This window comes from Amblyomma americanum, chromosome 2 (genome assembly GCF_052857255.1).
Source record: "Amblyomma americanum isolate KBUSLIRL-KWMA chromosome 2, ASM5285725v1, whole genome shotgun sequence".
Classification (NCBI taxonomy): Eukaryota; Metazoa; Arthropoda; class Arachnida; order Ixodida; family Ixodidae; genus Amblyomma; species Amblyomma americanum.
This window is the reverse complement of record NC_135498.1, coordinates 131,096,480-131,118,549: the sequence shown is the minus strand read 5'-3', so window position 1 is coordinate 131,118,549 and position 22,070 is coordinate 131,096,480. Positions and strand designations below refer to the sequence as shown.

General features: G+C 43.6%; 1 long non-coding RNA gene across 1 annotated transcript; it reads right to left on the bottom strand.

The window, feature by feature from the left end:
- Positions 1-1,009: 1,009 nt before the first annotated feature.
- On the bottom strand, positions 1,010-3,394 carry LOC144119087 (uncharacterized). The gene is made up of 3 exons (XR_013312259.1): positions 3,340-3,394; positions 2,379-2,436; positions 1,010-1,208 (listed from the first exon to the last, which is right to left on the bottom strand). It is a non-coding gene; the product is annotated as an uncharacterized LOC144119087 (long non-coding RNA).
- Between the last annotated feature and the right edge of the window lie 18,676 nt (positions 3,395-22,070).

Sequence of the window (22,070 nt, the reverse complement as noted above, 5' to 3'; positions counted from 1 at the left end):
GCCTGTTCTTGTGCCCTGTATTCACCTTTTACTCCCTTGACACATTTTTTTTTCCCGGTCACAATAAAACTTTGTTTAAAGAACCATGCGGATTTTGGAGCTGGAGACCACCTGTTATCTTGAAGTGCGCTTTCTTGTCAGATGTATATATTCTGTATGATCATTGCCACCCACTCCTGCCTAAGACCTTGCATGACGTCGGCAGTACATGTAAAATAAATAAATATGGACTTCGTAAGAACTAGTCGGCGTATGCATATGTGGTGTCGTCGGCGTTGACAGGAGCGAAAAATCCCGGATTGGTTGCCTGGTATGGCAGAGCGGCGAAAATTTGTGTATGGATGGCAGATAGGAGCGTCCCCATTAGTTGTCAGGTCAAAAAGAAAGTGATTGGGCAGAGTGCTAGCGGCCTTGAGCATAAACAAACAGTAAAAAGCTTCGCTCTAATATATCAGTAAAACCTCTGAAATATCATTAGGAACTAATTCTTCCTGTACTAGCGAATTACTAAATTAGGGCTTCGTACGAGTGTATTTCCAGTGTCTATGAAGTAGGCTATGCTGTGAAATCCACAGAAAGGAGGGTGTAAAAATTTTATGTCAAATTACATTCAAATGTCTACTCTCCATGGTATTGCTAATTGGCTAGACAAACCTTTTTTTAATACCGCGCTGTCTTTCTTTGAGATATCAGAAGTTGTAAACGACGCCCAATTTTGATTTACCGACTTGCTGGCGCTTAAAGAATTTTTACCACAAAATATAGAGAACAGTAGCGATATTTCAGGTATGAAGATAACCAACTTTCAATGAAATAGAAACAGGGGAACTCCAATATTTTTTTTCTGACGGCGTTTAGCAATTGGAAATCTCTAGTATAAATTTCTTTCAGCTGAAACAAAATTATTCATGTAATTCAAGAAGGCCTGATTGCTGAGATCATGTATTACTACGCAAGTAAAGTAAATTAAGTTCCTTTTTCGGACAGACACGCACATGTAGGATTTCTATTCTATTCTATAGGATTTTATTTCATGCTTATTGTTTCTAGCAGGATGTTAGTCGTGTGGGGATCTCCAGGCAGAACGTCCGAGTTGGCTGATCTGCTATTCACTTAGGACGAAGAATCCGACGGCATTTCCAAACGTCCCGGGCCTGTACCCCAGAAAATACGGCCCTCTTCTGCTTGAGCTGTTTGCATGAAGACCGCTGAAAATAAATTCAAAAAGGCACCTTGATTCCTGGTTGTTCCTCTGTGCTAAGCTGAATTCATCAAAAGCTTCACCATATTACATATCGGTTAGGAACTTACTGAGCTAGAGATTACACCATTCCAGGGACTTAACCCTAGTATGAACTCAATCATTGCAAATAACTGCTGTAGCAGAGAGCGAAGATGTCTTCCTTGCAGTGATCAACCTGGTTTTCTCACGATTTCTTTATTTCAAAACATCATGCATTCGGAACTATTAATATCAAATTACAATTCATTTTGTTACCATTAAAAAAAAACCGTTTTGCAACCGGTCATTTGGATCGAAGCAAGCAAAATTCAGGAAAGCTCTATTTCGTAGAGAAGACAAAATTGTTTGGCTGAATGTGAAATCGACGCATACTGTCTGTGTTTTCCGCAAAACATGTGCTGACATTCAACGAGGCTTTGCCCAAACAAAAACATCAATTCGAATATACATACGATATTCTTCAGTGGGGTATGCCAAAACACGTTGTATTCCAGATCCGAAATGCGTATGTGTTTTCGGATACAGGTTTCTTAGCCCCGTCAGCTTTGAAATTTGCAATGATCTTTTTTCATAAGCAAATAGGTTTATCACAACAGCTTCTTCTGTGAACGTTATTGATATTAAGCAGACTTCTTGACTTCGAAGTTCCGTAGGTTATTAAGAATCTAGCAGCAGCACCGGACTCGGCAGCACATCCGGCAGCGGCCACCGACAGCGGCGACATCCACGAGCACCAGACTTTGGCGCCCGCATCGTGCTGCTGGCTCGCGCTTGTCTCTTCCGGCTGGCTCAAGGCAGCATATCTTTCCTTGGCCCTACTGGCAATAAATCAGCCATTGTTTTCATTGTAGCAGCATCAGACAGTTGACGTGACAAGAATATCCTAGTTTTTAAGATTTAGACGATTCAACCGCTTTTTGTTCCTTATCCTGGGACGGCTGGATGAATATCCAGGCAGTTTCTCTCCTTGCAGTAGCCATTTATTGCCCTATGGGCTATGATGGTTGAATTTGTTTTTATCCTGCACTGGAAGCGAGACTTATTATGGCACCTGTACTGGACCGAGTTCCATGGCGCGTAACTGTTCGTTTTTCTTTTGAAAAATATAAAACCAAAACATATCCTAAATACATACCTATGAGCAAAGCCGCCTGAATTATGAATCTGCAAAGGTGTGCCATGATAGTCGAGCCCTGCAACAAAAGATCGAAGGTTCGCTTGCCGAAGTTGCCCCTTACATAAACTGTGCTGGAGATAAAAATGTTCCCGATATTCGTTTCCTCATTTGAATGTCTTTAAGAGCAGAGAAATGTTGCCCGAACGCTTGAACCACGAGCAAGTTTATATTCACACAGAGATTTGTTTACTCATACCGGCCTTACTTCATTTCGCCACGGCGCAAAATAATAATCGCAGTTGTCTACTACCTGTTCGGTGAAAAGAAACGGACAACAGTATCTTCATTTCAACAAAAAACAGACAAAGGAAAACGTTACATCTGCCTCGTCGATAGTTTGGGTGTGTGAAAATTGCTTACACAAAATTGCCTCTACGCTATACTGTTCCTGTCTTCGCGATCAGAAGGTGCGAAGCCGAAAGTTATTCGTATTTCGACAGTCTAACATGAAATTCAGAAATAGAATCCTTAGTCGCTTTGGGACGTTAAACACTCATAAACCATAAACCAAACCAAAATTTAGAATCTGTTGGCTGAGTTTCTTCATGAACGTGGGTGGATAGCACAATACTGTTTGTTTTCGGGATACATTCATGTAATGCTCACACACATCCCGAGATATGATTCTTTTTCGTGCATGAATCCCTTAAATATTAGTCGCCCGTTTTATATAAACGCTCGGTACGTTCCTACGACATATCTTTGTAGCCACAACCAGCCGGCAATGACCGAGCCGACAATAGCCTATGAGCAATAAATTTTCTGCTTTTTTAGCGCGCAAGAAAGTAAATAAGCCAGGTTGTGAGACGCAGGGATACTCCTCTCTGTGGTACTTCTTAGCTGGTGAATGTTGCGTACATGGGTACTGAGGGAACTAAATTTAAAAGAAAATAAATTTATGCAGACTAACACGACTCACCCAGCAGCAGTTAGGCGGTGGTGAATGGTTCCACACCAAAGGCGTGCACTTGCCTGCTCCCTCGGTAGCTCGGGTCTTTTATACAAAAAACGTGGGCTGGAACTTTGTAATAAATAAAGAAAGAGCCTTAAAAAAAGACAGTGGTTTCACAGTATAAGTAATGAAGCCGTTTGTAGGACACATTGGAACAGCTGGACCGAGGGAAAGGGGAGGTATTATGAAGGATGCTTTGATCAACTGCCGCTTTAGACAGTCGATATTTTCATGTCATTCTTTGTAAATTAACTGGGATTCACTGACTGGCCATCACTCCACTTGCGAGTGTTTCAAATGAGGTTGGTGGAGTATGTCAGTTTATACAAGATAAGGAATGGACCACCTCTTTGTTTCGGCCGTTGTTTATGGTTATGGGATTCTACAACCTTTGGTGCTTCTACAACCTTTCGTTCAGGCCCGTCTGGCCTATACTGCACTTGCAACAAAAGGGCGGGATTAGAGAAACCATTCAATTTCGCAGTTCACAAACCGCGTAGCCCGCTTGATCCCGCAGGCTGTAAGTTTCCCAGCGTTGTTGACCATGCGGAACATCCTTGAATTTTCTCGGCGCCAAAAAAAAAGAACCCTACGAGCGCCGCACTTTCCGCCACCTTCTTTGGGCTATGGAACAAGTTGGGCATGTCGGGCAGTTACAAAGGACGTCCCTGCGAATCAGACTTTCGCAGCCTGCTGCTTTGCGTCCGTACGGGCAGGGACACTTTATTCTTCATTCTTTTTTGAGTCCCGCAATAACTTTTGTTTTGCCTCCATGCCGGTTATTTTTAAGAAGTCTTCCAGCAACGGAAATTAGTGTGCTATAGTGGAAGTGAGCGCTGCGCAGGCGCAGAACCTTTTCTTGAATACTCATGTTGACCTTTTGCTGACAAGATTTCTGAAGGACGGCACTTAGGCAGTTCAAAGCTATCTGTCTGTTCGCTGTTTGCGAATTCTCCGAATTATAGCTTAGAATTAGCTGTTTAGAGACGTAAATATGCCCAACGGGATGGACGATCACTAAACCTGATGCTGAGATCAAGGTAGTGCAAGCAACCCTCAACCCGATCCTGACAGGTAAATTACAAGCCCTGTGCACACTCTTGAAAACGCCAAATACTATTTTCACAATGCCTTTGCTTCCTCAAGCACGACTCGTCAAGGCACGAAGAAATTTCCTAGTTAGTACTGGATAAAGGCCACTTAAAACAAGTCCAATCCATGAATAAATACGTATACCTCGCTTTTGCATGTAGGACTCTACGTTAAAATCTACAATAACGAACGAAAGCTTAAAGTTACGCACTTTCAAGAAGTTGCCATCTCATAACCCCGAAGAATACTTGAACGCGACCAAATCCTGGTACTCAGTGCGCTATCTGACAACAATACAGAGTTATGCCTGAAGTATTAAGTGGAAAACTTAATCCCCATTAAACGATAAGCCATAAAACATATCGGCAGTGCCTTCGTGATCCCAAAGCAACAAACTAACCTGATTAGAGTTCTTTGCAAGAAAAGAATCATCCAATGCGTACGGATTAAGGCGCTTTTCAAAAACTTCGAGAACACGCACCCTTCCAGTATTCTTGGCCTCAGTGACTAGAGCTTTCACAGGTGTCCCTTCGTAATGGGTCTTGGCAGGAAAAAAATTACGCTTCTCTTTTTTTAGCACACTCACATACCGGCTGAGGCTTTCGATGTTCGTTTCAAGCCACAGAGCCATCAAACACAGTTCCACGTGAGAAAGGTTTTCTCTACGGCTGCGCCCGCTTTTTCCATGATTATTCACCTAGGCATATCTACAGAACCTACTTTTTATCCGAAACAAATTGCTTGAGAGCCTGGTCCTTTCGGTGCTCTATCCTATCTTTTACCGACAATCATAGAGCCGATCTTCGTTGTCTTGAACAGAGACAGGTGAGCGTTTCGGAGACACACGTGCTCTTGTCCTCGCTGCCAGCATGACTCTGCGGCCCTAGGAGAGCCGTCCTTGCGGCTCTGGGATAGCCGCCTAGCTGGCTCCCCTATCTGGGTGCACGCGTGTGCCTTCCAGACATTTCATGTTTTGGAAGGTGGGGTCGGGCAGGTGCATGGTGGCCTGGTGTATTGTGGCGCAAGCATGCTTATATTTTTTTTCCGGCACTATATGTATGCAATAAAGAAAGAAAGTTGGTGTGATAGCACAGTGATCTGTTGCAGTGGCCGCGAAGCAGATCAGTTCGCAACGCGGCGGGTTCAAAGACCTTGTCGCGGCAATATTTATTTTATTTTTGCAGGTTTCTCAGAAGCATAACACAAATTTCGTCTTTTTCTGGATTGCTAACGAAATGCTCTCGCGCTAAAAATTTCCAAGCTGAGACTGCGTTAACGAGGAAGCGGGAAAAAAAAGCTAGAGAATTTAGGCAAGGCATATTTTATCATTATAGTAGAGCACGAACAGAAAAGCAGCCTGCATTCACCTTAACGATTTTTTAAACAAAATTAGTCTTGCTTTCTAACCTTTTGACAATTTAGGAGGATTTTTCTTTCGTTTCCGCAGGGAAAATTATTTCAACTGCAAGCTACATGTGAGTAAACTGCGACGTTGTGGCGCTCCTCACTATTTAAGGGAAAACATTTACTTCATTTTCGGCTCGGAAGATCTGCATTTGAATTCATGCTATCTATAGCGACCGATGCTCAAGGGAAAAGCAGTGATTACCAATACGCGTGAAGGAGACGTGAAAAATATCAGGAGAAAATCAAGGAGGACAGGTTCCGGGAAGAGGTTTCCAATTTGGCAGACGCCCTCCTCTGTAGGAAAAAACGACGGAGCGATAATGGAATTAACATCAAGTTGCTGTGGAATCTGAGCTGAGCCCTTTTTGGCAGTAGCAAAATATGCTACTTGGGGGGGGGGGGGGGGAGGGGGGGTGCACGGCGTTCTGATGATGGAGCAAGCTGTATTACAGCCGCACTTTAGGCTGGATGGTGAATGATTTTTAAGAAACCCGGTGAGCCAAAGCATGAAACAAAGAAACAGAAAGGGATAACCCAGAAAACTGGTAACAACTCAGTACACTTCCAGAAATAAAGAATATCTCAACGCTTGGTCACTAGTGAAGAAATACAAAAAAAACAGCAGTTGTAATCTTCCAAAAAATAGAAATTTAACAAACTCGCGGGCTCAGTAACTTATACATATGCTGTGCAGAGATAAAGAGATAACGCTAATAACGATTGTTGCCAATTTCTTTATCTAATGGCAGTCACGTGTGTGCAGCTTTACTTCTGCATAGAATCGACGTGTTTTAAAAACTCAGTGTACAGTTCCGCCAAGCTATAATGTTCTCTAGAAGTGTGTGATGAGAGGCTAGTTGGTAAGATATTCTGAAGACATAAAACTACGCAGGAGACAGGACAAAGAAAAGATGCAGACAGGACGAGCGTAGAATAACAACTGATTTATTGGACGAAAAACACAAGCTTCCTTCAAGAGCAACGCATGCGCAACCAAACTTAACGCCCAAAGCAAAAGTACACAATCTGATCAACCCAAAAAGTCAGGTTCCTTCTGATACAGGTGAATTGATGCTTCACTAACACATTTTTCCCCTCCGTATCTAGCAATTTTCCAGGCTTCAAAAATCTCGTGTGCCTTCCGGTCCTTCGCGCAGCCTATAATCTTCGTTTGCTTGAAAAGCGGCGTACAAAACACTTTTTTTCATCTTGTCATTGATCTTACAAGACTGGCAGTGCCTTGCTAAATGCTGCCCACCGTGTTGGCTCAAAGAGTTATTGTGCTCCTGAAGGCGTTCATTAATGCAGCGCCCCGTCTGCCCAACATAAACGGAACCACAGCTGAATGGGATCTCGTAGATAATTCCCATCTTAGACGCTACAAACTTAGGTCTGTGGTTGACTCTGCACCCTACTTTCTTTTGCAGGTTATTGTTAGTTAATCGGCATAAACGAGACAGTTTACATGGGGAGGAAAAGAACACGTTGACACCAAATTTCCCTCCCACCTTCTTCAAACCGTGCGAAGTCTTGTGCACATAAGGAAAGACTTCAAACTTCCTCCTCTCGCTTTCAGTGAGTTCTTGTTGGTTTTGTTTCAACCATAGGGTTTTCAGCAAAGATTCCGCAACAGCTTTCAGAAGAGCAAAAGGAAAACCAGCAGAGTAAAGCCGGTCTACCTGACTGGTAAAACTACATTTCACCATGTGTGGACATGACTTGACAAGCGAGGATCTTAAACACGAGGTTGCGATTCCCTTTTTTACGAGCTTTGAGTGGCACGAATCATAAGGTAGAAGAGCCTTCTTAGGTCTTGGTAAATAGGCCCAGCATAAATGGCCCTCTGTACGAAAAAACAATTTCAAGTCTAAAAACTGTAAACAAGAGCTTTCCGGGAGCTCAAAAGTAAAATTCAGAATAGTGGCTACGGATTTGAAGGTCGCCAAAATTTCATTCTCAATCATTCACAAGTGCGCCACTAAAAGAGTCAGCACTTTTTAGACTCAACTGCAATCGACACCAGCATCGCATAACGACCGACGGCGAATTTAGTGATGCCTTGTTTGACTCAATACGGACGACGAGCAAGAGCCTGTGAGAGTAAAATTTTTCAAACACGATAGGAGATTCAAAGAGAACAAAAAACTAGCTTACGGCAGCGAACAGAAAACCGCGAGGCCTGTCTCATTAACATTTGTTTTTCAATATTTTCCTACTACAAAGTGGACATTCAATCACGGCGAAGCTGACGTGACTTATCGCACGTATTATAACATGAGTGGCACTACTTACAGAGGTTAATTGTTATTCTTCATATTTTAAATTTAGTCCCTGTCAACCATGACGTCCTTTGTCCGATTATTGCGCTCCTACTCATCTCATTCCTGTCCTTCAGCAAAAAAAAAATCACTTTGGTGCTATGCTGCACGCTCCTTTTCTTATTTTGATCATCTGAACTGCGTGAAGAGTGAGCAGTTTTTGCGGTGACATTTTTTTCAGAATCAAAATATTTTAATATTGCTCATTAGCAAATAGTTATAGTAAACACAGATATAAGCAAATACAGTAAACAAAGGGGGATAAAGAGAGGTACGCAGTGGAGGCGCTTTTAAAAAATGTACGAAATTGAGCAAATACGCCGAGAGCGTAAAAATGAGGTAATACTATATTTCATTGAAAATTACAGAATATTCATAAAATTCATATTCAAGTTTTCATCAAAATTGTTTCCTTGAGACGAAATTAAATGTATTCTACTTATAGAGGAATAATACTGCAGTGTGCTTTCCAAATTTTTAGCACATTAGGATCCCGAAGTGGCTGAAATTCTTCCGGAGCAGTTGCCAAGGCTTTATCATTTTCGTGCGCAGAGCTTCTTTTCGTTACCCCCACCAAGCGCCGCAAAACATACAAAGCAACACAGCGACCGCCATCATCTAATAAGGCTTTTGAATATCAGGTGCAGCAGGAAAATAATGTGCTATTTTGCCGAAAAATTTACTCGGTACGCGGTTTGCTCAAGAGTAGGAGGAATCTCAAAACTCTCATGAAAACCTATGAACAAAACAGAAATAGTTGCATAACAGTGCGGTGCGGGTGCCGTCTGCATTTAGGCAATTAAAAACGAAAAGAAAATGTGGGCCGAGAATCATTCCTCTGAGATTAGTTTGCCACGGGCGTTACAACCACATGTCCCGAATAAACAAGCCCATAATATTTTTCAGCTTATTTCGGGGCCTTGAATATCTGCCATGATGGCTCTCTTTGGTAGAATAGTTTAGCTCTATTCCAAAACTGAAGTACTCTCATATTCAATTTCATTTTGAAGTGTGTTCGGACACTCGATTGTTTAGTGCGAGAATACTAATCCTGAGGTTCATAGTCCAGCAAAATCGTCTAGCTTTTGTTTTCTATGAGGAACCTGGATCGCACAAATTCCACCGGCGACAGTGCCTGCCGTGCCAGGGCAGTGGCACACCGCTCAGCCACTGCACCACTGCGCCAGGAGTGCTACGGGTACTACCAGGGATCTACGAATGTAAGGTGGAGAGACGTATTCTGGAGATACGGATAAGCCATGCTTTCGAACAGCATACAAATGTTATAAAACTTTTTTATATTCCTTTATTCGGTCTTTGGTATTATAATTTCACACATGTACAGCACAGCTAGAAGTTGAATGACGGGCAAGGTACAGTATTGATATGCTGGAGCCCCCTTAAAGATCTAATATTCTTGTTAATTCGTACATTTTATTTCAGAAAGTCCTTTTGTTCATAGATTAGGGCGAGAAATCCCCCTAACACAATGCATTATGCTTCCACATTGTATTGGAGACGGATTAAAATCGTACTAAAAGTGGCACATGGATGGGAACAGATACTGTACCACACGTAAGCTTTAAAACATGCGGCTGCAGAATGCTGTCACCTCGAAGGAAACACCTAAATGATTGAAAGCTACGGTTGAAATTTTGGCACGCATGCATCAGAAGTTGCAAACTTCACGATGAAGGCTATATTCATCACGCACTGAAATCGTCAATCCAGCACTGTACTAATTTGTCTCTGCTGAAGCCAAGGAAAATGCGTATAAGTCCATTAATATCCTTTGCGCGTACACTTGGAGCAGATGCAACTGGGCTAACACCATAGATTTTACGAAAAACGATGCTCGCAAATGCTGAGTTAACTGAATGGGTTATACGTTAATGTCCAATAGGCTGGCGCCGATATTTTATACAGACCATTTCAGCAGTGAAGCCTACCGAGTGTAGCATGGCTGAAGTTGACACTACGACGAATATACGAAATGCTCCGTGAGAATGAACCCAACGCATAGGCTTGCGGCTTTGAGATCAGTAGTCTACGTTGTACGTCTTTTTGGTTACAGGCGCGAAAACAGACACAACACAAGGTAGAAAAACGGGACGGAGCGCTCCGTCCCCTCTTTCTACCTTGTGCTGTGTGTATTTTTGCGCCTGTAACCAAAGAGATGTACAGTTACCAACTTGCCCAGCAACACGTCGTTTTAAGTGTGCGTGCGTTGTAGGCAGACAGGCAGGCAGGCAGGCAGGCAGGCAGGCAGAGGCAGAGGCAGAGGCAGAGGCAGAGGCAGAGGCAGAGGCAGAGGCAGAGGCACGTGCAGAGACAGGCGCAGAGGTAGGCAGAGGCAGGCAGGCAGGCTTATTCGGCGTCATGCGTACACAATTGCTGGAGCATGGGTAGAAAGCCGAAGGAGCGGGCATGACGAGGCCTATGTTATCTCTAAGTGCATGCTACTGAATGTGTTGAGATCTCTTAACGAAATGATTTGGCATTAAAAGAATGAACACACATTATATAGAGAACACATAAAATCACAGGTCACGATTCAAATTAACAGAGTAAAATGAGATAGGAATACGAAACATAAAATGTTCACCGAAAATCATAAAAATAACCAGAATACAGAGCAAGAAGCGAACAAGTTTTAACATGAAGATTTACCGTATAAACTCGTGTATAAGCCGCACTTTCTTCATGAAATTTTCTAAGGTGCGGGTTATGCACGAATCAGGCCTATAGCTACACATTAGCACACTGTGGTGCCAACGCGATGGCAGTGCCAGATAAATAAAAAGCTGGTGACAAATTTGAACATTTTATTCCAGCATTCATAGCCGCTTTCGCGCTAATCGCCGTCGGACGAGCTCAGCTTATCGCTGTCCGACGAGCTCGTTATATTAGCATGCTTCCAAATCTGGCCGTCCTCTGTGCCGTCCTTGTTCTTTCACAGTCCAGTTACTCTAAAACTGTTCGAGACGGTGTCCGCCGACAACGAAGGCCACGCGTGCAGAACCCAAGCGCGCACTCGAAGGAAGGGCGCTCGGTTCAGTCGCCCTGTCGGAATAGTTCCGCCGTTGCCATCCACTCGTTACTGCATCCACTCAGTGTAGCGCCACGGAAATTCCGTCTTGAATGGCTTCTTAACACAAACATCGAGCGGCTACAGCACGTTGGTCAGGCCATAAGAAATTACAGCCAAGTGCATTCGGCGGTCTGCACGCTGAGTCTACACTCGGTCTGTTAGGTGCCCTCAAAGCTATCGAGTACAAGAAGGGCTTGGAACGTTGTAGGCCTCTTAGTTGGTGTCGGTTCTGCCATACTTTTTTCATCCAGTCTATGACCAATTCGCCGGATATCCAACCTTTTTTCTTGCACCCTGACTACAATACCCTGAGGGAACTTCTCTCTTAGCAGAGTCTTTCTCTTAAAGACAAAGGAGGGTGGAAGCTTCCTTCCATCAGCGGTGGTGCAAAGCATCTCTGTGCACCTTTCCCGGTAGGCGCCAGTAGTGCGCACGGAGGCCCTTTTTGCCCCCTTTGGCTTCCACCGTTCAATATTCAGGGGCATCGAACCAGACAGAAGTCTGATCAGCATTGCCTACCTGTGAGATGTCGTACTCATGCTCCCTCCGAAGTGCGTTGACGAAGTGTAGAAACTTCATTATTTGGTCCTCGTATTGAGCTGGAAGCCTCTGGCGCAATGTCGTTCAACGGCGGATGTTCGTGCGCTGAGCGATAGCGATTGATTTCATGCTGATAATTTTTGGTAGACTCGGCGAAGCCGCTGCTCCCAGTAGTGCGAGCGTACTCGTCGAGCTACTCTTGAAGTTTCGGGAACTTGCACTCTTTCTCATGAAATCCTTGCAGGTTCGAGTAGTATCGACCAAGCTTTGCATTTGCACACATGAGCAGCGAACACACTTTTCGTCGACGTCACAGTTGCGCCCGGCCTCCCATTTACCGTGTTCCTCAGCCTATTTTGCCACTTGAAGTTTGAAGCCGGCAGCGTAGGACCGTCTGCCCTTGCATCCTGCTCTTTGTTCAAAACCACGCAGCCTGCCACACGACGGCGGACGCAACGCAGCAGATTCCGCAAATAGTCCACACACTTCCGAAAGAAGCTCCGGAAAACAAAGACGAAATGGCGCTGATCGAGCCACAGTCATAACCGGAAACAAAAAGCCGCGGAGCGACGTGTTGTGCCATGATGATGATAATGAATGCGATATGGGAAAAAAAATAAGCGGCGTCATCATGTAGCAATGGGGGGGACCATGCGCCTTTTTTGGCACGTTTGTTTCTTTCATAATTTTGCCGCCAGAAGTGGGAGGGTGCATGCTATACACGAGGGCGGCTTATACTCGAGTATATACGGTAGATGCTCATAACTACCAGATCAGATTAACATCGTCCAATGAGTTGAGTAAAGGTTGTCTTCTGTAGCTTAGTGACTGGTTTCCGTGTTAGTTCGTGTTTTCGGTACGTACTAAATTTCTTGCCTTGTGTGGTAAACGTTAGTATTTCTTAAGAGGATAGACAGATCTTGCATAAAATAGTTGCCCTGTTTTTCGCTCCCTAGGTACTGCTGCATTAGTAAATTATTGCAAATCAACTTCATGGTGGTTATGCGAAGGCTGCTAAAATGTGGTTCTTTTGTGAGCTAGGCTCGGCGCGTTAGCAATTGCACGAACAGCCTTCTTTTGTAATATTAACAGCTCAGTGATGTTAGCTGTGGCACTACCCGAAACCACGTGGCAATGTTGAATATCGATAAAAATTGTCATCATCATCAGCGTGACTACGCCCACTGCAGGGCAAAGGCCTCTCCCATGTCTCTCCAATTAACACTCTCCTTTGCCAGCTTCGGCCTCAGTATCCGGGCAACTTCTTAATGTCCTAGTAAAATAGTAAATTGTATACTAGCACCTTAACCGGATGTTGCAAAAAAACTTGTTAGTATGCCAAAACGTATGGCACCGTTTTATGAAAGGAATCTCACATGATTATTTGATGTTAAGTGTTCGTCAAATATAACTCTAAGGCTCCTTGGCAAGGAACAAGTTCGACTTTTGATGTACCAATGACGAGGTCGGCAGTAAGTTTGGCAATATTATTTTTTTTCTTGAGATAACATGGCCATAGTTGTAGTGCTACTAGTGGTAAGTGCGTTGAATGTGCACCATTTATGTTTTCGTTTAGGACGTGATAGCATCGTGGTAACAGCTCAATATTAGAAAGCGGAAAAAACAGGATAACTTTATCAGTACCAACAATGAACTTACCACCATGGTCAGTGCTAATGATGTCATTAATTAATATAAAGATGTATTAGTAAGGACCCATGCATACTTCCTTGCGGAATCCGAGAATAAATTTTTACGATGTTAGAGATATGGGCATTGATCATAACCCTTTGGCGGCGATATTGTAGATACGTTTAAGGTAAATACAGAAATATTCTTCTCAACCGAAAAAGTTTATTTATTTATTTAGCGTTCATGATTAGATTTGCTGAATGTTGTAGGAATTGAACGAATATGCCTAGGGTTAAAATCTTGTTTTCTATTTTTTTCTGAGAATTAGTTCTTTTTGTGTTAAAAGAGCCAACTATGCTGAGCGAACTTTACGGAATCCAAATCGAGAATATGTGAGTATGCTATGTTTCTCACAAAAAGTAGTCATTCTGAAAACATCTAAAGTACACATATTCGTAGATAGCTTAACATGTCCTTGTTCTAGCTAACTTTTAAGAGGACACTCTCCGGCCCTAGTTGCATTCTTCCAGGAAATTTCTCATCTGCAAGTACAGGCCAGACATAAGACATATTTTGTCTTCTTGGGGGAGTGGGAGGTGTTATATACTGAGAGAAAAAAAAAGAAATGGTGCAAATGAAACGGGGGGTATGTAAAGGAAGGAATCAGGTCTATAACCAAGGTCGAGTTGAGACGGCACAGGCGCTTGTGTCACCCTTACTTTTATTGCTGTTTTCCGACAGATAACTATATATATAATAACTAGCCCGTCCTAACGTTATCCACTAATGTCCATTCATTGCGCTAATGGAAAGTAAAAAGTCATCTATGTAGATCGAACGACTTGCTGCCCCTCCTAAACAGCGACCTGTATGTGACATGCGGCGCCGCTTAACAGTGTGCTGCGTCGCGATTTTTTTTTTCGCTTATCCACCGCCGATATTGTTGCTGTGGTAGAAAGGAAGGCTCAGATGGAAAAATGGCCCAAGTAAAACCTATTAGAATCGGCTTAGTTATTAGCGCCAGGTGGCTCTCCCAAATCATATTGTTACTTTTTTACAAGTGACCAGAGAAGCATTAACCTCCCACCAGAGCGATTTATCTCATGGGGAAATGAAGTCGTATGTGACGTGCGTCCAGTTCGTCGCATTGCAGCAGCGCACAGAATGCTACGATGCTATCTCATCTCTCAAATTTGAAAGTTGGCATTCTATTATGGCAAAGTTGATGTCAGATCTTTAGCGGGTTGTTTCACGAGCGCACGTGTTTCCAGACATTATATGAATGCATTTAGTCCCCGTCAACGATGGCGTTTGAGTCCAATGTTAGTAGTCCCTCCATTTATCTCATTCTTAGTTCTGTTCTGCGTTCCGTTCTTTCTTTTATGATTTATGTGATTGGGACTGTGCAGGAAATGAACACTCGGCACACGTAACATTTTTTTTTCGCAATCCCAACAGTTTAACAGTGGATATGAGTTAATATGTATGCAGATATAGTAAATGCAGGACGAGATAAATCCAAAGAGTTGGAGGGCACAAGAATGCAAAAGTGGGCGAGTTAGAGTACTTGCATGCTGGAAAAACAGCGGAAACGAGACAACGACGAAAACTTGCTACGTCATTCACGATCTGCATGCTAATCTTGATTGTAATCTACAGACTGACATCGTATTTTTAGATTTTTCAAAAGCTTTTGATAAGGTACCCCATAAACGCCTCCTGATAAAGCTTTCCCAATTAAATTTGCACCCCCATATTTTGAACTGGATTGAAGAGTTTTTAACTAATCGTACGCAGTTTGTCTCTGTTAACAATAAGAACTCTAACTCACTCCTAGTAACGTCGGGCGTCCCACAGGGATCTGTGCTTGGCCCACTACAGTTTCTCGTGTACATTAATGATCTGCCTTCTAACGTAACATCTAACATACGCATGTTCGCTGACGACTGTGTACTTTATCGTGCTATCCTCTCCACCGCTGACCAATGTTCTCTTCAAAATGATCTCAATGCTGTTCAGGAGTGGTGTAATAAGTGACTAATGGATCTTAACCCACGTAAATGTAATCTTTTGTCCATCAGCCGCCGCCGTAATCCTCTAATTTTCTCTTACGAATATTAGAAGTTCCGTACAACTAGTTCAGTCATACAAGTACCTAGGCATAACAATTTCTAGCGATCTTTCTTGGAGCACGTTACTAACATAATACCTTCAGCAAACAAGACGCTAGGTTTCCTCAAGCGCCATCTCAACCATGCTCCAAAACATGTCAAGTTGTTAGCTTACAAATCATTCATCAGGTCCAAACTAGAATTTGCATCGCCCATTTGGAATCCTCATCAAGCTTACCTCATCAATGCCCTCGAATCTGTTCAAAATCGCGCTGCTCGCTTCATTCATTCATCGTACTCTTATGACATCAGCGTTTCCTCCTTAAAAACAGCATCCGGAGTATCACCCTTATCGCTCCGCCGTCGCATTGCCAGCTTGTCTTTATGTCACAAATTCTTCCACAGCTTTATGCACGTCGCACCTTATATTCTTCCCCAGCACGCATATCTCATCGCACCAGCCATCACCTACAAGTTGCCCGTCCACGCTCACTCACCGTCACTTTTTCTAATTCCCCTTCTTTCCTCCTGCAGCCGCAGACTGGAACGGCCTTCCAAACAACGTTGCCATCATCACTTGCCCAAGTCTTTTCGCTGAAATGTAAAAACTTTCCTGTTATTGTGAATCTGTGCTTTTAATTGTTGCCACCCCTTATGTAACACCCCTCTTTTGGGGCCTTTAAAGTAATAAAACGAAATGAAATGAAATGAAACCTCTTGTTGGAAATATGCTACTAATGCGTCGCAGATCTCCGCCTTCTCACGATTATGCGCTGCAGTCTATTCAAACATGCCGTTTTCTTTTACGAGGTTCCACACCAAGATTGTATTATCACTCAGTGATGCTACATACTGCGAAAGTAGTTAACAACGCCCATCATTCTGCGCACCGACTTCCTATCTGCCGGCGCCGGCAGCGGAAGGGCACTTTCAACTAGGTTGCGACTCGGACGCATATGATATCACCGATTATATCATCCAAGAACTAAATTTACTTCAAACCAAACATCTGCAGGTTAAACGTCAGATTTGCTTGTTCTGCCCGCGTCAGCATGCTATGCAGCCGTTCGTTATGCTCCTGCTCACTGTCACCCCACATAACATATAATCAATGTGTATGCGGACGCGTGACAATTCCCGAGATTTCCGCTGAGTTTTTCTTGAGAACTTCGCTCGCTGTGGAAGTTAGAAAGGGAAGACGCGATAACTAGTAGCGCCCCGAACGGTGCCGCAAAAGCGCACACTCGCGATGTAGCCTCGACCAGTGGAGTTTAATTAAAGTCTGCATTGGCACGTAGCCGGGGAAAAACTGCACCCCACAGCTCTGCCTCAATCTCTTTCCTTCTTGGCACTGGGCAGTGCTCGCGCTTGATATCTTGTTGATTTCCTCGGATCCATGCAGACACGAAGTGGTCCATCTTTCTCACAGGCTATACCCAGAAGGCTTACTCATTTTGTGGGTTCATCCACCATCTTTATAATGGAAGCCTTTTCCATGCACTCCAGTTGTTGATGAGGAGGCTCCATGAGGGCCGAATTGTAATCTTTCTGCTGGATGCATGACTAGACCAGCATCCGTTCGCCAGACTATCCGGTGTAGCCTTCCGGCCAAACCAGCACCCTGGAACAAACCACACAGAGTCCAAATTGCTGTCATGCCTGGAGCCCTAGTTTAGCTTGGCAACCTTTCTTGACTACGAAGAAAGTCAGGGCTCGTTCCGCACCGTTCAGAAATGGTACTTATCGATCCATTCCGATATACTTCATTGCAGTGTCATTGTACGCTTTTAGAAGTACAGTGCTAAGCCACCGCGGTGTCTCAGCGCTTATGGCTCTCGGCGGTTGACCCGAAAGACGCGGGATCGCGGCGGTCGCATTTCGATGGAGGCGAAATGGTAGACGCCCGAGTACTCGCCCAGGTGCTCGTACTCGCCCAGGTACTCGTCCAGGTAGACGCCCAGGTGCTCGAAATATGCAAAGCCCTTAACTACGGCGTCTATCATAGCCGGAGTCGCTTTGGGACATTAAAGCCCCATATTCCAAACTAACCCAAGCTTTTGTGCAGCCTCAGGAAAAATTAGTAAATGAGAACCGTGCAAACAGTATAACTTACCCAGAATCGTGAAGTTCACTTAAAGCCCTTCACTCTACAAATGCAATCACTCCGCTCCTCGATTACATCATACACAACATAACAACAGCCATATCTGAAGGGCAAAACATAAAACTCTCTGCTGGGCATCAAGTCATATCGGAATTAAAGGCTATGAGGGAGCGGACTTGTGCTTTGCTGAAGTCCGTGGCAAGCAAATAAAGTAAATATACCACGCAAAGTATGAATGAACTTAGTACAGTGTAAAGTAAGAAAATAAGGGCAGTTTCCGTGGAACAACGAAGTAAAAAAACGTTTGATTAAGCCAGTTTTAGATGAATTGAAGACTTACACTCACCCGAAACGCTTTAAGGAAGGAATTCCCTGTCGGCTGCGTACAGGGCCATACACTTTACTCATAACTTCATACTGACAAAACAAGAGAAACCTCTTTGTGAAAAAATGTGGAGGTTAACTAGCGATAAATCACCCTTTTCTTTCATGCCTGGAAGTCGAAAAACGACTGAAAAAGTATTTCACTCAGTTTTATAATGACAAGATTCCTCTACACTCAATGTTACTTCTGGGTGAAGATGCAATTGTTTACATGTCTTGTGTGATTCGTTTTTTAACAGCAGCAGGTTCTCTAGCCAAATTTTTTTTATTCAGTGTTTCGCTTCATTTTTTGATTCACCTAAGCCACTTTCTTATTCCTGAGAAGAGGGCTGAGGTCTTTAATTGATTGGTTGTTGTTATAACTGGGGACAGGGTGAAAGAGCAGCACAAAGGGCAAACGCAGGACAGCTTTCTTTCGCAGACAACGAACTATATAATGGCTGTCTGCCTGGTGACATCACAGAAAAGAGCCAATTACGACAGGCACGTGCCAGCCTAGCGCGTCATGTAATTTCTCCTTTTCTTCTAAAGCTGCAGTCTTTTCCCCGGCCTCCGTCGCCGTGTAGACCTCCGCAAAAATGGCGGTGTTGTTGCAATCAGTCATAATATAACTGCGTGAAGAAGAGAGGACAAAAGAAGAGGCACGAACAGGAACACACAAAGCGACCTGTTATTTTCTGCGCAGTGTTCCAAAGAAAATAATCGGTCAAGCTTCTGAAGAACCTGAAAATTGATGCTGTCTCAACCTCAGTCTTAAAAGCGGACAGAGACCCTCTGAAAATTTCCTTTTCGGAAAAAACTGACAAGCTGAACTGCGAAAGAGAGAGAAAGCTGGAAGCGTGTTTTAGGTTCGTTTTTAAAAATCGACCTGAACCAAATAATGGGACAAGAAACTTACGACATCCGCAGTTCTATAGACCTAGTGGAGGTTCTGGAAAAAGGAATGTTCTCTGCCGCCACGGCCTTCTCCGTTGACGTAGAAGATCTTCATATTCATTCCGCGCGAGTGTCCGTTTAAGGCTATCAGAGAATACAGTGATGAACATGGTGAATTAGCCTTTCAATATACAGCTGGCATTAGTACGGATTATTTTGTGGAGCTATTGCAATTTTACCTGAGATCCACAGCCACCTTTCGCGACGGGAAGTTTTTGTTCAGAAATACGTAATTTGTATTGGTTCTTCTGTCGGTCCGGCACTGCGTGATATTTTCATAGCCAGCAGAAGGGTTGAAATGCGGGCCAGTTGATTCATAGTAATTTGAAAAAAAAACAGTCACAAAAGACAAGGGACAGTGATTCTTGGTAGAGGCAAGGGAAAGCAAGAACGAGAAATCTTGGAAGCATACCACGTCAGTTTGTCAGGCCAAGATTGCATTAGCACAACCTCGGTGCGCTTGCTCGAGAAGGAATTCGCTTTTTTAGGCCGGCAACGGAAGGTGTGTATCTTGTGTACCCTATGCGCTGTGAGTTGTGATGCGGCTGTTGCGCATGCTCTGCTGGCCTTGCTGGGACTATGTTTTGTCTAATAAATTTCAGCTGACAGTCCAGTCGTTGTGGCGTGAGCACTCCTTCTCTTGTCCCTTGTCTTTTGTGACTAGTTTTTTTTCTTCAAGTTTAAAAGCCTCTTTGGATAGACACTTAGCTGAAGAGCTGTCTAAGCTTCGAGTGTTGCGTGTGTTCCACTAAGTTGAAGACTTTTTATTGATTTTAAATAAGCCAGGAAAACCTTAGACTTTAAGCAGCCAAATGATCAGGCAGGCTTTCGTAAAGAAGATTTCACAATAGATCACATTCACACTATCAATCAGGTGTCAGAGAGATTTGCAGATTATGACAAACCCCTATATATAGTCTTCATTGACTATGAGAAAGCATTAAACTCAGTGGAAACCTGAGCATTCATACATGCATTGCGGAATCAGGGTATAGTTGAACCTTATGTCAAAATACTGAAATATATATATATATATATATATATATATATATATATATATATATATATATATATATATATATATATATATATATATTTATTATATATATATATATATATAGTTGAAAACACTTCATTTAGCCATAGATTTATTTTGATTCGACGTTTCGGACAGCGCCTGTCCTTTCTCAAGACTGAGGTTACAGGGGTCTTCTTCCTCTTCTTAAGGAGTTGGCACTGGCACACATGTACGACACATGAACAAAAGAAACAAACGGAGGCAAAGAATACTAGAAAAGATACATATAGAAAGGGAAGAAAGGGAAACAAATAAAAAAGAAAAACGTGTTGTCCCCCGCCGCCCACCCCGCAGCCGCGGGGAGCCGACCCCGGACGAGGAGAGAAAAAAAAGGAAAACACGGAGCGGGAGGGGATAATGGCTACCCATCAAGGCAACAGAGCAGCGGCGTGCAAGGTGCACAGGAGCAGACGATGGCGGGATCGCCCTACACACAAAAGTTAAAGACGCGTGCACTCGCGTGCCCTGACCATAAAGAGTAAACAAATAAACAGAATAAAATGCAGAAAAGGCAGGAGCTTCCGTCATCTGGAACCACTTCGGCAGCCAGAGCCAAGGCCGAATTAGCGGCGCCGTGAGCTTAACTAGACACACGTGCACTGTGCATAAAAACACCCAGGCACACAACAGTAAAACATCCGAGCTCATGCCAGTGTCGTGTGGCGGCTAAATGACAATGGCGGGAGCATTTAAGCGAGTAAGGTGTACAGAAACAGACGGTGGCGTAATTGTCCAACATATATAAATTGGAGATGCTTGCACTCGCGTGACCTGGCCAGAAAAAGTAAACAAATAAATAGAATAAAATGCAGACAGGACAGGAGACTTCCGTCATCTGGAACCATCTCGGCAGCTTGAGTCAAGGTAGAATCAGCGGGGCCGTGAGCTTAACTACACACACGTGCACTGTGCCTGAAAACACCCACAAAAGAAAAAAAAGTAGAAAAACATCCGAGTTCGGGCAAGTGTGGTGTGGGATTTAAATGTGAATGGCGTGAGCACTTAGGCAAGGGTTCTTCAATTGCACCCCGTCGCAAGGTAATCGAACAGGGAAGATAGGGGCGGAATGGGGTAGAGAATGAAGAAATTTGTGTGAGCTTGAAAAAGATGTCGCTGGCAAGACACGGCCGAGGTATGTCAAGCTTGCTCTCGTAATGTCAGCAACGGCCCTTCAAGGGGCGGATGGAGGACAATACACCTGGACTTTCATTAATGCCGTGAGGAATTGTTTCAAATTTGTAAATGAAGTACTACTCGCGTTTTTCCCTTTCCCGGTGTTATGGAACCCACCCTGTAGGACTGTTAACTTAATTGCATCAAATGAGTGGTTTCGCTCATTAATGTGTTTTGACAAGGGAAGGTTGGGTAGGGATAAGATATGCGCGGTGGTTATTAAAGCGAATTCGTAGAGGGTTGACGGTCTGTCCAATGTACTGCATACTGCACAAACTGCATTCTAGGAGGTATATTACATTGCAGGAATCAAAATCAAAGTTGCCATTAATTTCCCATTTGAAGCCTGAAGCTGTGCATACTGCACAGCTTCCAAAGCTGCACTTCCTTCCTGCACTACCGTCAACCCTCTACGAATTCGCTTTAATAACCATCACGCGCATATCTTATCAATACCCAACCTTCCCTTGTCAGAACACATTAATGAGCGAAACCACCCAATTTATGCAATTAAGATAACAGTCCTACAGGGAGGGTTCCATAACACCCGGGAAAGAGAACAACGCGAGTCGTACTTCATTTCCAAATTTGAAACAATTCCTCACGGCATTAATGAAAGTCCAGGTGTATTGTCCTCCATTCGCCCCTTGAAGGGCCGTTGCTGACATTACGAGAGCCAGCTTGACATACCTCGGTCGTGTCTTGCCAGCGACATCTTTTTCAAGCTCACACAAATTTCTTCATTCCCTACCCCATTCCGCCCCTATCTTCCCAGTTCGATTACCTTGCGACGGGGTGCAATTGAAGAACCCTTGCCTAAGTGCTCACGCCA